Source organism: Protopterus annectens, chromosome 10.part0 (genome assembly GCF_019279795.1).
Source record: "Protopterus annectens isolate FY-2018-M chromosome 10.part0, PAN1.0, whole genome shotgun sequence".
Lineage (NCBI taxonomy): Eukaryota > Metazoa > Chordata > Ceratodontiformes > Protopteridae > Protopterus > Protopterus annectens.
The window spans coordinates 981,840,864-981,854,197 of NC_056744.1; the positions used below are offsets into that span (position 1 = coordinate 981,840,864).

The following is a 13,334-nucleotide window of genomic DNA, read 5'->3' on the forward strand; positions in this document are numbered from 1 at the left end:
TTTGTATCTTTTCTTGATTTTCATATTTCTCTGCTTTACAGAGACTCTTACAGAATTTCCGAAATATTTGTAATACCGCTACAGGATCTCTTCTTACATTCCCTGTTTTAGGCTCCCTAAGTTTGGTGACAGCTCTTTCTACTTTCTGTTGCCTGACTCACTCAAAGTTTTTGTGCTCGTGTTATTATAAAAAACAGTTGGTTAACAGCAATATTTCTAAACTCATGCATATTATTGAGGTAATCCCTTATTTTCTGTCTAGCACTCTGCAGTTGATCCTCTTCTTGTTCTGAGAGATTCCCCCTATTCTGCAATTCTTTAACATTTATCAGTCCCTCTAAATGATTCTTGTTACTTCTTAATCATAGCTCCCTTTCTTTTACTTCCACCCTATTTTTAAACTGCACCTTAATTTTATCCCACTCCCCATATATAACTTAAGAAGAAATTTATATCCTCTCTAACAGCTCCTGAATAATCTCCAGCACCCATTCCTTAAATTCTTCTCTTTTCAACAGATAGGTGGGAAAGTGCCAATGTCTCATTTTTATTTCAATACTCTGTGATTTTATTTTACCTATTATTGGCACAAGATCTGAAAAACTTATTGGGCGAGTATCAAGACCTGCAATGAAATGCACATGTTCTGTGAAATGTAAATTCTGACTAGCCTAGCCCAGTTTTTATATCTTGGGAAATAATATGTAAATACACTCAACTCCTATTACTGAATTCACATCTTTCATGCCAAATATTTTTATAAATTTCTTCAAAAATCTACCCTCCATTGTTATATTTCCCCCTCTGAGCCCCCCCAGACACATCTTCGTTGCTGTAAATCAAATTCCAGTCCCTTGCTGAAAACTGAGAATTTCTCCCAGAATTTTCTTAAGCTCCACTACAGCAGTTTTAGGTGGAATGTAAATACATGCCAGTGTAATCTCCTCCCTTGCCAGTAGCTCCTTTGCACTACAAATCTGCCATTATCTTTTTTTTATCTTCTTCTATCACTATTGGAACTTCTCTTGCAATTAATACAAGTACTCCTGTTTTCCTCTGTCCGAGGTATTCAGCTGAATAATCATCCTGAAAACCTTTCTTTATCAAATTCACATATTCATTTCTTCATAAGTGCGTCTCCTGTAACATAGCTATTTGCACTCTACATTTTTAATATAGTTCACTACTCTTTTTTTATTCCACTGAATAACTATCCTGAAAACCTTTCTTTATCAAATTCACGTTTATTTCTTTGTGTGTCTCCTGCAACACAGGTATTTGCACTCTACATTTTTTAATATAGTTCACTACTCTTTTTTTTGTATTCATCAGTGAGGCCATTTACATTTAAAGACATCACAGAAAGCATCACTGTATTAAAAAGTTATTCCCACATTTTATATACAACACCTATTTTGTTAACTATCTAGTTCCAGATTTTGTGCTACATGCATACACTGTTTGGTTGAACTTTTATGCAGTTGTTTCTTACCATATCCATTTGAGCCTATGTCGCATCATATATTTTTGAGGGCTTTCAATAAAACACACACCCCAATACCTCCCTAAAACCTATTAACTTAATACTAACACACAAATTATGTACTTCAAATACTGACTTACTCTCCTAATAAGTAAAAATGTCCTAAACTGGCAGCCACACTCATACACTTGAATTAACTTAAAATAAAGGTTATCCATGCTAATATGCATGGTGCAGCCTGTGCTTCTACAAAGCGCTGATTGGTTTAGTCTTATCTTTATAGCTCTCCCAACTGGGAAAAGCCCCAAATGCTTTCAGACATTATTAACCTTGGGAAAGCCTTTGAATGCCTTCAGAGAACATCATCTCCTGGCCAGTTTCTCTATCTTTTCCCTCATCCAATCAATTTCCACCAGACTGTATCCAGTTTCTCTTTATCAGATTGTTTCTATGGAAACATGAAGACCACCTGCAGAATTGTTACTGACCATACATGTACTTGCTAGAAAATAAAACTCAATATTAACAGTTTCTTTGCATTTACTTTCTCTCACTTAAAACTTAATAAATCAAAAATCTTTAATCCAGTCATATCCCCTGCAAGAATGCGAAAAAAAAAAATCATTCATTTTTCTTTTATCATGCTTTTCTTAACCAGGCTTTTTTATATTGTAGTGCCTACATTTCTTAAAACTGAAGGAGAAAAAAAAAAAAGCAGAACCTGTTTGCAATCCCCATTACACTTGAAATAATTGAAAAAAAAATTTACTTTATAGCACGTAAAGAAAAACACATGCCACAAAATTAGTACTACTTAAGAAAAATGTTTTTACTTACAATTAACTTCCTCCCTCCTCTTCCCCTCCCACAAAGCACTTTTCCAAACATTAATGACATGAAGTAGGACATATGCTTTAGTGCCCCCCCCCCCAAGTGCAATAAATTCTAAAAATGTCCAATATTTCCAGATTTTCTTATTCTGTCATATTTCTCAAATATAATTATTGCATCGTAATCCCAAATTAAGTTACTGGTTTTATTATGCTCATCTCTGAAATCCTGTCTCTACTTCATTTCCAACTTACTCTCCCTTCTTCTAGTCAACTCTCATGCTCCCTTCCTTCTCTCCAACATTTTCCATTAAAAAAAACTATAAAGATTTCACAAGTACACTCCTTCTGTGGCCTTTATTACCAGAAGTACAAGAAATAGAATTTCCTTCTATTTCACATCTTACTTTTTGTTGGACAAACTTTTGTATTTCCTCCTTAGCATGTACTTTGTCAACAAATGATCTTGTCCCTTCAGGGAAGAATACCTTCAGGACAGATGGGTACAGCACTTTGAATCTCATACCTGCATCTCGACATCCCCCGAATAGTGGAACAAATTTGCTCCTGTTCTGACTGCTGTACAATAAGTAATTATTCTCCACAAACACTATCTCTGACATTTATTACTTTATCCTTCTGCCACAGTTTTATCAGAATCAACTCCTTCTGCTGGTAAGATTGCATCTTTATTACTAAAGGTTTAGGTTGCTTTCTTATAGCCACGTTTGAAGAATACACAGCAATACTTCTCAACTGTACAGATTTTCACAGAACGTTCAGATTTTTGCATAATATTTTTAGCCCTTTTTCATAAAAGTGTGTTTTTCTGAAAAATTTGTGGCAAATCATTAAAGATTGAAGTTAGAAAATAATGTCAGACATCTGAGTTTCAGACTTCACAAATTTCAATTTAATGTAAAACCTGTTATTCTATCAACTCTCTAAGTACGTAACAGCAATATTTAAAAACTGTCCCTATTTTTGGGTCTTTGTCCAACTTTTATTTACAGCATTGTTTAGATTTCTTGCTGTAAGAGGTTGAGAGGTATGATTCACACGATGTACCCTTCAACTAACAACTGCTGTGTAACACCAGTCAAGTTGCTTATTTGTGCTTTCATAAAATTAATGCATTCTGTTCATTTTAGTTTCTCTGGTATAGCTGAAAATCTCAGGTTTTCCCTATATGCTCTGTCCTCTAATTCTATTATTTTTTTGAAACATCTCTTCCTGGGCAGTCTCATATTCAAGCTAGCCTTTTCTTCATTTCGACCGCTGATTTTTGCAGCTTTATCATCTCACCTGAACATCTGTTTAAAGCTTTTTCCATCTTTTCCAGTCTTTTCTTGTTTGTGTTGATATATTACATCAGTGTTTTATTTATTTTAAGCATGTCGGTAAGCAGTTGTCTTGCGTCTTCCTATAGGTTACTGGAAGTCATATCTGGAGCTTGCATTGTTTTTTGCTGAACAGATGCAGAACTTCCTCACTCGGTGTTTCTTCCTCACTTTTTGTAGCCGATTGTTTTCCAGTTCTTCTGTACTTCTTTATTCTTGGCATCCAGGCAACACACTTACTAGTTAGTTACTGAAATTTACCCATAAACACAAGTCTACTGGCCTTCTCTGCAGAGTTTCTGTTTTCAGATTATGATAGCTATTAACAAGCTGTTACTCAACGTGCATCCATCTTGGAAGTACCTCACCACAATGATCTTGAGAAATTCCCTCTGAATCTTTGGAAGTACCCTGGATATTAGTGAAATAAAAATACAGGAACATCCTTGTCCAAAGAAAAGAAAAAGGCACCTGTCTTCCAGGCCTTTTTGAACAGAATCATGGAAGAGAACCTTGCCAGTTGATTGATCAGATTAGTGGCAACGTGGTCTAATTAAGGAAGCTCAACAGATGGATCCAATGTTGGAAGACCATTTAATCTACTTTCCATTCATGAGAGATTACTCTAGTCCTGCTCAGCTTGTCTGCCACACAGTTTTGCTATGACGGAATATAGGATGCCTGCAGAGTGAGAATGCACTGTGAAGCTATATCCCAAGCTAACATGGCTAGTCTGCAAAGGGAATATGACCTGGCACTGCATGCACAGATGCCCCACACTACCACCCCCTGTCCTTGGTGCCCCACACCCTCTGCACTTTTATTCCTCCTGAAACTGCTCTAAGCAAACTCCGCAGCATCTGTGGCGAGTATCTGCTTTGCAGCAGGGATGGAGAAAGGGAGACCTGGATTTAAGGATCTCTGTTGTCTCTAACAAAATATTTATCTTCTGACAAACCCAAGCACTGGAATTTGAAAAGATAAAGGGTGTTGATGCTGGGACCAAAGAGATTTCAGATATCACTGTATCTTCCTCATGTGAAGTGGGATTCCAGGGGAATCATGAGAATCATGAGTGCCATGAGACCCAAAATCCTGATGTATTCTCTCACAGTGACCAAAGTTTAAGTGAAAAACCTTAGAACTAGATCTACATAAAGATCTATTTTTCTGTGGAAGAAAATCTCTCTGAACTGAGAGGTTTATAGTAGACATTCCAAGAACACAATCCTGTGTAAATAAGTCAGAAAAAGCCTTTGAATGTTCTCTTGGAATTCCAGCTTGTGTAAGCCATCTCTCACCCAAGGGACAGAAATTCCAGTCAATTTGAAAAAGATTCTGCAAAGATAAACAAGTGGTCTAAATATGGAAAATTTGAATTCCATGTAGCCTACAATAAACTATAGCTACATTGGAACTAGACACTTTGTGAACACTCTCAATGCAGTCACTGGTCCAAAGAGCAAGGCAGAAAACTGAAATGTGATCAAAACACACAAACCCTTAAGAAACTTCTAAAGTCTAGATGAAAAGAAATGTGATAAGCATATTTTAAGTCTAGGTTACCTATTCTTCCTCTGTCAAGTCTCCTGGCAACAGGTTATGAACTGACATCATTTTGAATTTAAGAACCATCAAAAACAGGCTTAGGAAAGAAAGATCTAGAAGTGGGTCTACAAGCACATTCCTTCTTTGGCACTAGAGATAGCCTTGAATAAATCCTTTTTCCACCAGGGAAGGAAGAACTGGTTCCATCACTCCTTGGGAAAGCATGGGATGAAGAAGAGGTGGAAATGAAGCAGTCTGATCTGCAGGATGAAGAATGAACCCCTGGAAAGGAGGAATGTCCTTCCTCTGCCATCTTTAAGCATGATGAATGATTTTCGGCACCCATTTGACTGAAAGTATCTACTGCCATACTGAAAAATGGGAATTCACCATTTATGAAAGAAAAAAAGAGGTCACTGTCGAAGGGGCTCACAAAGTCTCTAGAACAGTCATTGACACTTGCTGGATGTCCTTGGTTTTGGGAGAGTTGAGATTTATTTTTTTAAAAACTTGCCATTTCTTCTTCAACATCCATTCAGCTGCAGTTTGATCTGTATTTTTTTTTTTTTTTTTTTGCCAAAAAGGGATGTGATAGAAATCCCTTGGAAAATTTGGAAAAGGAGGGATAAAAAATCTTACAGATGTCCTGGATAAGCTTGCCCTTTTATAATACTTTTTGATCACCTCTTCTGCAGACGGGCCAAACACAATCTCGATCCAAGGAAGAAATAAAAATCTAATTTATTATCATTATCTGGAAGGTTCTGAGAATGCAGATATGCATTCATCCTCAAAACAGTACCCATAGCTATAGTCTTTGAAAAAATATCAACAGTCATACACTTATTTTAAACAATGAGCATGGCCACTGCAATACAAAAAACTAAGCTACTTAAAGCAGATTTTTCCTCACAAGAAGAAAAGTACAGTTTTGTACCTACCATAAATGTAGATGTTCGAAGATCCACATTGCTGCAGTCCTAACACTTGGGTAGTCCGCTGTCCCAGTCGGCCCGAATACCAAAGTATAAGGCTGACGTCGGTCAAGGCGCATTAGTCTGACGTCAGGACGTCAGGGTACAAATGCGCATGACCGACGTCATATCCTCAGTCTTTTCTTGCCCCAGATGTCAGAAGACCCTAAAAAGATAAGGCCAAAACCAAAAAACACCAAACACTCCTGTACCAAATATATGTACAATATATACAAATTTACAAAAGTACAACCCCACCCACACAACCACCCCTAAACACAGAGGGGAAGGAGGGAGGGTAAATTGGACTGCAGCAATGTGGATCTTCGAACATCTACATTTATGGTAGGTACAAAACTGTACTATGTTCTTCATCTCACATTGCTGCAGTCCTAACACTTGGGTAGAATCCCAAAGCAGAGGTAAGGGAGGCTGGCAAATCATAAAGAAGCTGGAGCTGTCAACATGCCCTGCAAAATAGCCGTGGCAAAACCAGCCCTAGATTTAGAGTAGAGAGGAAGGTGGTAATGCTTAGAGAAAGTATGCACTGAACTCCAAGTAGCTGCCTCCAAAATATCCTTAGTTGCCACCCCTTAGAAATGCTGTTGAAGTGGCAGTAGCCCTAGTGGAATGAGGCCTAATCCCAGCTGGAATCTCCTTGCCATGATGGGAATAACAAAATGCAATGCAAAACCCAATCCACTTAGAAATAGTTTGTTTTGACACAGGCTTGCCCTGAGAACTCAAAGCAAAAGAAACAAACAACTGCTGAGACTGCCTAAAATCCTTAGTCCTGCTTAAATAATAACGCAACTGCCTGTGTACATCTAAAGTGTGCAAAATCTTTTCCCCCTTATTTTGGGGATCTGCATAAAAAGTAGGCAAATGAATAGTTTGGTTTAAAGCCACACTAGAGACCACCTTAGGCATAAAGGAAGGATTAGTACGTAATGATACCCTATCCTTATGGAAAATCAAAAAAGGCTCAACCGCCATAAGGGCCTGCAATTCAGAAACCCTTCTTGCAGAAGTAATGGCCAACAAAAAAGCAGTCTTCCATGACAAGTATTTCAATTCAGCAGTAGCCGCAGGCTCAAAAGGTTGTAGAGTAAGTTTCTCCAACACAAAATTGAGGTCCCAAGCAGGAGTAGGAGCTCTACGTGGGGTCTTATATTCTTTGCCCCTCTAAGAAATTGCTTGAACAAAGGATGTGAAAACAATGGTGGGTCACAATCATAGTGAGCTGAAATTGCTGCAGCATGAATCTTAATGAAAGAGAAAGACAAACCTTTGTCCAATAACTCAGTAAGATATTGAAGAGCCACACTCAAATTAGGCTCAGAAACCTCCAAATCCTTTGCTGCACTCCAAAATAAAAATCTCTTCCATTTTTTTGCGTACACTTTCCTTGTACTAGGTCTTCTGGCTTCCATAATCACATTCAAAACTTGTTGAGGAAGTTGAGACCTGCTGTGGCTCAAAACAGAATATGCCAGGCTGTTAGATGAAGAGAGTGAAGCTTGACATTGAGTAGATGACCGTCCCTCTGAGACAATAGGTGTGGAATCAAAGGTAAAGGCCATGGAGGCTTCCTTACCAGACTCCTCAGTAATGGGTACCAGTGTTGCCGAGGCCAATCTGGAGCTATTAAAATCATCCTTGGCTTGTCTTGTCTGACCTTTAGGAGTACCTTTGGGAGGAGAGGCAGAGGTGGAAAGGCATACACATGAAGATTTTTCCAACTGAAAGAAAGAGCATCCACTTTCCAAGCTGTGTGATGAAACCTTTTCGTGCAAAACTTTGGCAGCTGGTGGTTTAGTGGAGAAGCAAACAGATCTATGTCTGGAGTTCCCCATGACACTGTCAATTTCCGAAATACATGAAGATCCAGTTTCCACTCGTGGGGATCCATGATTTGCCTGCTTAACACATCTGCTAAGGAGTTCTGTGCTCCCGGCAGAAATCTTGCCTGAAGATTTAGTTGCAAGCTGAGCGCAGTCTCCCACAAAATCATTGCTTGCCTGCATAGAGGATAAGAATGTGTTCCCCCTTGTTTGTTGATGTACCACATGACAGTTGTGTTGTCTGTTAGAATCAACACCTGCCCTGGAAGAAGTAACTCCTTGAAAGCCATTAATGCAAACTGGACTGCTAACATCTCCTTCATGTTGATATGTAGATGCTGTAGTCTGGCAGGCCACTTGTCTTGTATCCACTTTCCATTCAGATGAGCTCCCCAAGCTATGTCTGAGGCATCTGTCGTTAGAATCTGACTCGCCTCTGGCCGGGTCACAGAGAGTCCCTTGTTTAGGTGACATTCCTGAGCCCACCACAAAATTCCTTTTGAATGCAAGGTATTATTTGAATGACAGTGTCCAAATCCTGGCAGTGCTGTGTCCATACATTTTTGAGATACCATTGCAGCTTCCTCATATGCAGTTTGGCATTGGGAAGCACCAGAATACAAGATGCCATGAACCCTAAGGCTTGAAGGACTGTCCTTGCAGTCAGCCCGGACTGAAGAGATAGTTGATGGAAGTAAAGGGAAAGATTCTTTTGTTTGTCCGGGGTTAAAAAGGCCATCTGGGTTGCTGTATTCAGTCTCACACCCAGAAAGCACATGTCTTGAGAGGGTACTAGACTGGACTTTATTTCACTCACAGAATACCCCAGGCATCTTAGCACTGCTATCACATATTCCAAATGCTGAAAAAGGTCTTCCTTTTCTTGAGCCAGAATCAGGCAGTCGTCCAAGTAAGGATAGATTTGTATTCCTTGTAGCATGAAGTAAGCTATCACTGGAGCCAGAACTTTTGTGAATACTCTGGGCAGTAGATAAGCCAAAGGGCAATGCAGAGAACTGATAATGGGAATTCCCAGCTCGAAAACGCAGATACTTCCTGCAACTTAGTCTGATAGGCACATGAAGGTAAGCCTCCTTGAGATCTAAAGTTACCATCCAGTGATCTTTTCCCAGCAGAGGTAAAAGCTGTTGTAACGTCAACATTTTGAACTTGGGAATGTCCAGATAAGTGTTGAGGATAGATAAATCCAAAATTGGTCTCCACGTGTTCCCCTTTTTGGTACTAGGAACAGGCGAGAATAAAATCCTAGGCCCCTTTCTGGCACAGGAACCGGCTGAATGGCCCCTATTTGGAGTAACAGAGAAATTTGCTTGTGAGCCTCTTTTCTTTGTAGAGGAGGAATGTCTGGCATGCCTTTGAAAGGAGGCAAGGTATGGAAATAAAACCTGTAACCGTGGTGAATGATATCCAATACCCATCTGTCTTGGGTAATTAAACTCCAATTTTCTTTGAAAAGTGCCAGCCTTCCTCCCAAAGGTGCTGCCAGACGAGAAGGCTCTGGCAGCTGAAAAGGCAGGTCATTGGGTCTGTTTACGAAAGGACTGACCCCTGCCCTCACCAGAAGACTGAGCAGGTGAACTCCCTGTTCTAGGCCTAAAAGAACCTTGAGCTCTGCTCCTACCACGTCTAGACCTACCCCTAGACTGGGAATCATAAGAAGGATATGTCCAGCCCTTAGTAGGCCAATTTCTACTAAACTTCGGAGGCTGAACCTGCAAAAAATCTTTAACAGTCTGCATAGACTTAGCCTTGTCCTCCATTTTCTTTAAAACTGCTTCCACAGGCGAACCAAACACATCAGATTGTAACGGAGCATCTAAAATCCTTGTCTTAACATGCTCAGCTAAATTCTGATCCCTCAGCCAGGCGTGCCTGCGAAGAACAGAACCAGTGGCAGCCACCCTCGAAGATGCCTGTACAGCATCAAAACCACATTGCAAAGAATGCTTACCCACCTGTTCAGAAACATGAACTAAATCCTGCAACTCTTTACACTCAATACCTTCCGCCAGAGCATCCACCTTAGACTTCAATTGTGAAAGGAGATAATTTTGGTATTTTAACATGTGGAACTGGCAATTCAAAGCCCTCATGGCTAAAGTGGAAGAAGTATACACCTTCTTTCCCCATCTATCCAAAGCCCTTGCCTCTTTATCAGGAGGAACAGGATTTTTAACAACAGAAGCCTTAACACCTTTAGGCCCCTGAGAAACAGTTTCTGGGTCTGCCCTAGGACTCTTAAAGATACTTATGAGCTTCAGGCACCCTATAATACCTATCCGGTTTAACTGGGGCAGGAGGCAAAGAATCAGGGTTCAGGGAAGCCTCTGCAAAAACATCTTCCACCACATCCAGAACAGGAGGTATAGCCAAAGGCCTATGCTGGGGTAGAAACAAAAATTCCCTAAGCCTTTTCCTGGAATCAGAGAAATCTTGACCTTCCCATTTAAAATGCTCCCTCATGGAATGAAGAGTCTCTGAAAAAGAAAAATCCTCAGGAGGAGAAGCCGAAGGGGTAGAATCATCTACATCAGAATCAGAATAAGGAGGATACTCCTGTAAGTCTTCAGCCGAAGACTCAGAAGCCTCCGAACACTGTTCAAAACTCTCAAGCTCAGGTTCCACCCTAGGCCTCTTATCAGGAGGGGGCATAGAACCTCTAATCATAGTAATCAAATCTTCTGCCATTTTCAGCATATGTTTCTTAGGCAGAGACCCTGAAGAACTAGGAGAGACACCCACTGAAGTTAAACCTGGCCTGCCTCTCGAAGAAGCCTTGTAAACAGAAGGGGAGGGCCTAACCACCTTAGGAAGGGAGGGGAGAACAGCTACCTGAGAAGCCCCTTCAGCCTGGCCTACCTCCTGAGAGGACACATCTTGTAACAGTAAAGTCTCTCCCTGAGACTCCAAAGAAACTTCTGGCAGAACCTCCGGCTCCACCGAGCCCTCTAAAGAACCGACGTCCGGGACAGACTGTTCTTCCAACCTAGGCTTTGCTGCTTTGTCCTTGCGCTTTTTAGACGAAGTGGGCGTCGGAGCATCCGACGGCATTTTATAATTACAACGCTTCCCAAAAACTAACCTGGCACAGTCTAATCTTCTCTTTATAGTGCGTTAGTTAAATCTAGCACAAGAGCGACATCCAACAACGTCGTGCTCAGGCCCTAAGCAAGGTATACACAAGGTATGGTAATCCCTATGAGGTATCTGTTTCCCACAAGAAATACAGTTATTCACTTTTTCTGACATCCGGTTAAATACTGAGGCAAGAAAAACCAAAATATTCCCCAACGGGGTACTTAGCCAACTTTGATTCGGTCTGAAACTCCGACTTCAGAAAATTTCAGAACGCCAACCTGCACTCGCAATACTGCTTCTGCATCGGACCATGCGGCAAAAAAGACTGAGGATATGACGTCGGTCATGCGCATTTGTACCCTGACGTCAGACTAATGCGCCTTGACCGACGTCAGCCTTATACTTTGGTATTCGGGCCGACTGGGACAGCGGACTACCCAAGTGTTAGGACTGCAGCAATGTGAGATGAAGAACATCTGCATATAAAACATTCTTCATATTTTCAGTTTGTCAAAACAGACAAACATACGAGCCTGACAATTCAAAAAAAAAAAAACAAAGTTGTAGAAGTATGTGCTTTTCCCTATACACATCAGTAATTTTCACATTCTTACTAGAATGAGTAAGAATGGTATTAAAGTGCTCAGCAGCAGTGGGATCAACTAAAGCTAAAGCTGCTGGGTCAGGTTTGGGAACAGCATATAAAACTTTGAAAGACTGAAGAACTTTATACATACTATATGCCTTTTTAGGGGCAGCTGGCTGGCAATCAGGGGGAAAAAATGCAGAGAGCAACACACAAATCCTCTAAAGCAGGCAAAACAAGAGGAATGGGTGTAGGTTCTAGAAAATCATTCTGTAATAACTTAATAGTATTTTCTAAGGGTCTCAAACCTCAATGTTCTCCTACTGAAAACACTGGCACATTCTAGCAATAGTCTCAGAGAAAGAAAAACCCTCACAGGAATTATCAGAAACAGAGCTCTCCTTTGAGCCTAAATCAATAAATCTGAGGAAAAATAACTATAGCCATTTCTGCAGCTTCCTGTTGAATTTCAGAACTTTGCATCACTTTAGGAAAAGAGGAATCCCTCTTTTTTTTTTTTTTTTACTTTACATAAAGGATCAACAGCCTCAATTAAACACTGTGCCAGACTCAGTAAACTACTCCTACTCAAAGGAAATTGAGGAGAGGGAGGATACATGCTTGGTTTTCTGTTTCTTTATAACAGGAAAAATGGGGCCCAATCATGTTACTAATGGCAGAGGCAGATTCCCCAGGGATGGGTACAGCATTCTGACACAACAAAAAAAACTTCCCTCTCCAAGGAACGGCAAGAGTGGTCCTTTGCTTTTCCAATGAGGGGACCACCAACAGTTGCAGAGGATGTGGTTAACCCTCAGTCCACAGTAGCTGCAGGTTTTACGCCAGAAGGATCTAGGGTAAAAGATTAGTGGTCTAAGGTACAACAGATGGCAACAGCAGAGTCGCACCCTGCAGCTGAGGCAAACTACTAGCCTTTTTTTTTTCTGGCTGGAAGAAGGACCTTAATCTGTTCTATGGTCAAAGTGATAAAGGTGCATCTTTCCCAGGGAAGTTCATTTTAAAACACTATGCTAGCCCCCCAAAAAAGTAAAATAAATAATTTTTCCACAAAAAAATGTTTTCTGTTACTTTACACTAGCAGAAAAAAAGAAGCACTCCATTTAAAATGTATGCCACAGTATCAGACATTGTGTTAGAACACAACAGTCCAAGCTTTAAATTAACTTTCCCAAATGGAAAGTAATAAAACATCAAGAAATTTAAAAAAATGTAAGTCTGCCCCCCAAGAGAACTTATCTGCCCAACAAAGGGAAGCATAAGCCGAATGTCGATCCTCAAAAGCCTCAGAGGAGAATGTTCTTTAGCGGCACTGAAACTCTCAAGGGTTTCGCTCCCAAACTTGTATTTCAGTCAGCTTACCTCAAGCTACCCAACAGTTTAGGCACATGGAGGGTGCCCTGAAGCTTTGTAAGCTGGGAGCTGGGTGATTGTTATATTCTTGGTAGGATATAAACCCTACAGCTACTGCAGAAGTGATCAATATGATTATCATCATCTCAATTCATTAGGGATTTTAATGGACATTAATTCAGCTATTTCACTCAACAAAGAGGGATTTAAAAGAGCACTTATCACAACAAACTGCAGTACCATACTGCTAGTATAAAAT

General features: G+C 40.2%; 1 protein-coding gene across 1 annotated transcript in view; it reads right to left on the bottom strand.

The window, feature by feature from the left end:
• CEP350 (centrosomal protein 350) overlaps positions 1–13,334 on the bottom strand; it is a 3,609,946-nt gene that overhangs the window by 2,978,199 nt on the left and 618,413 nt on the right. The window lies entirely within an intron of this gene.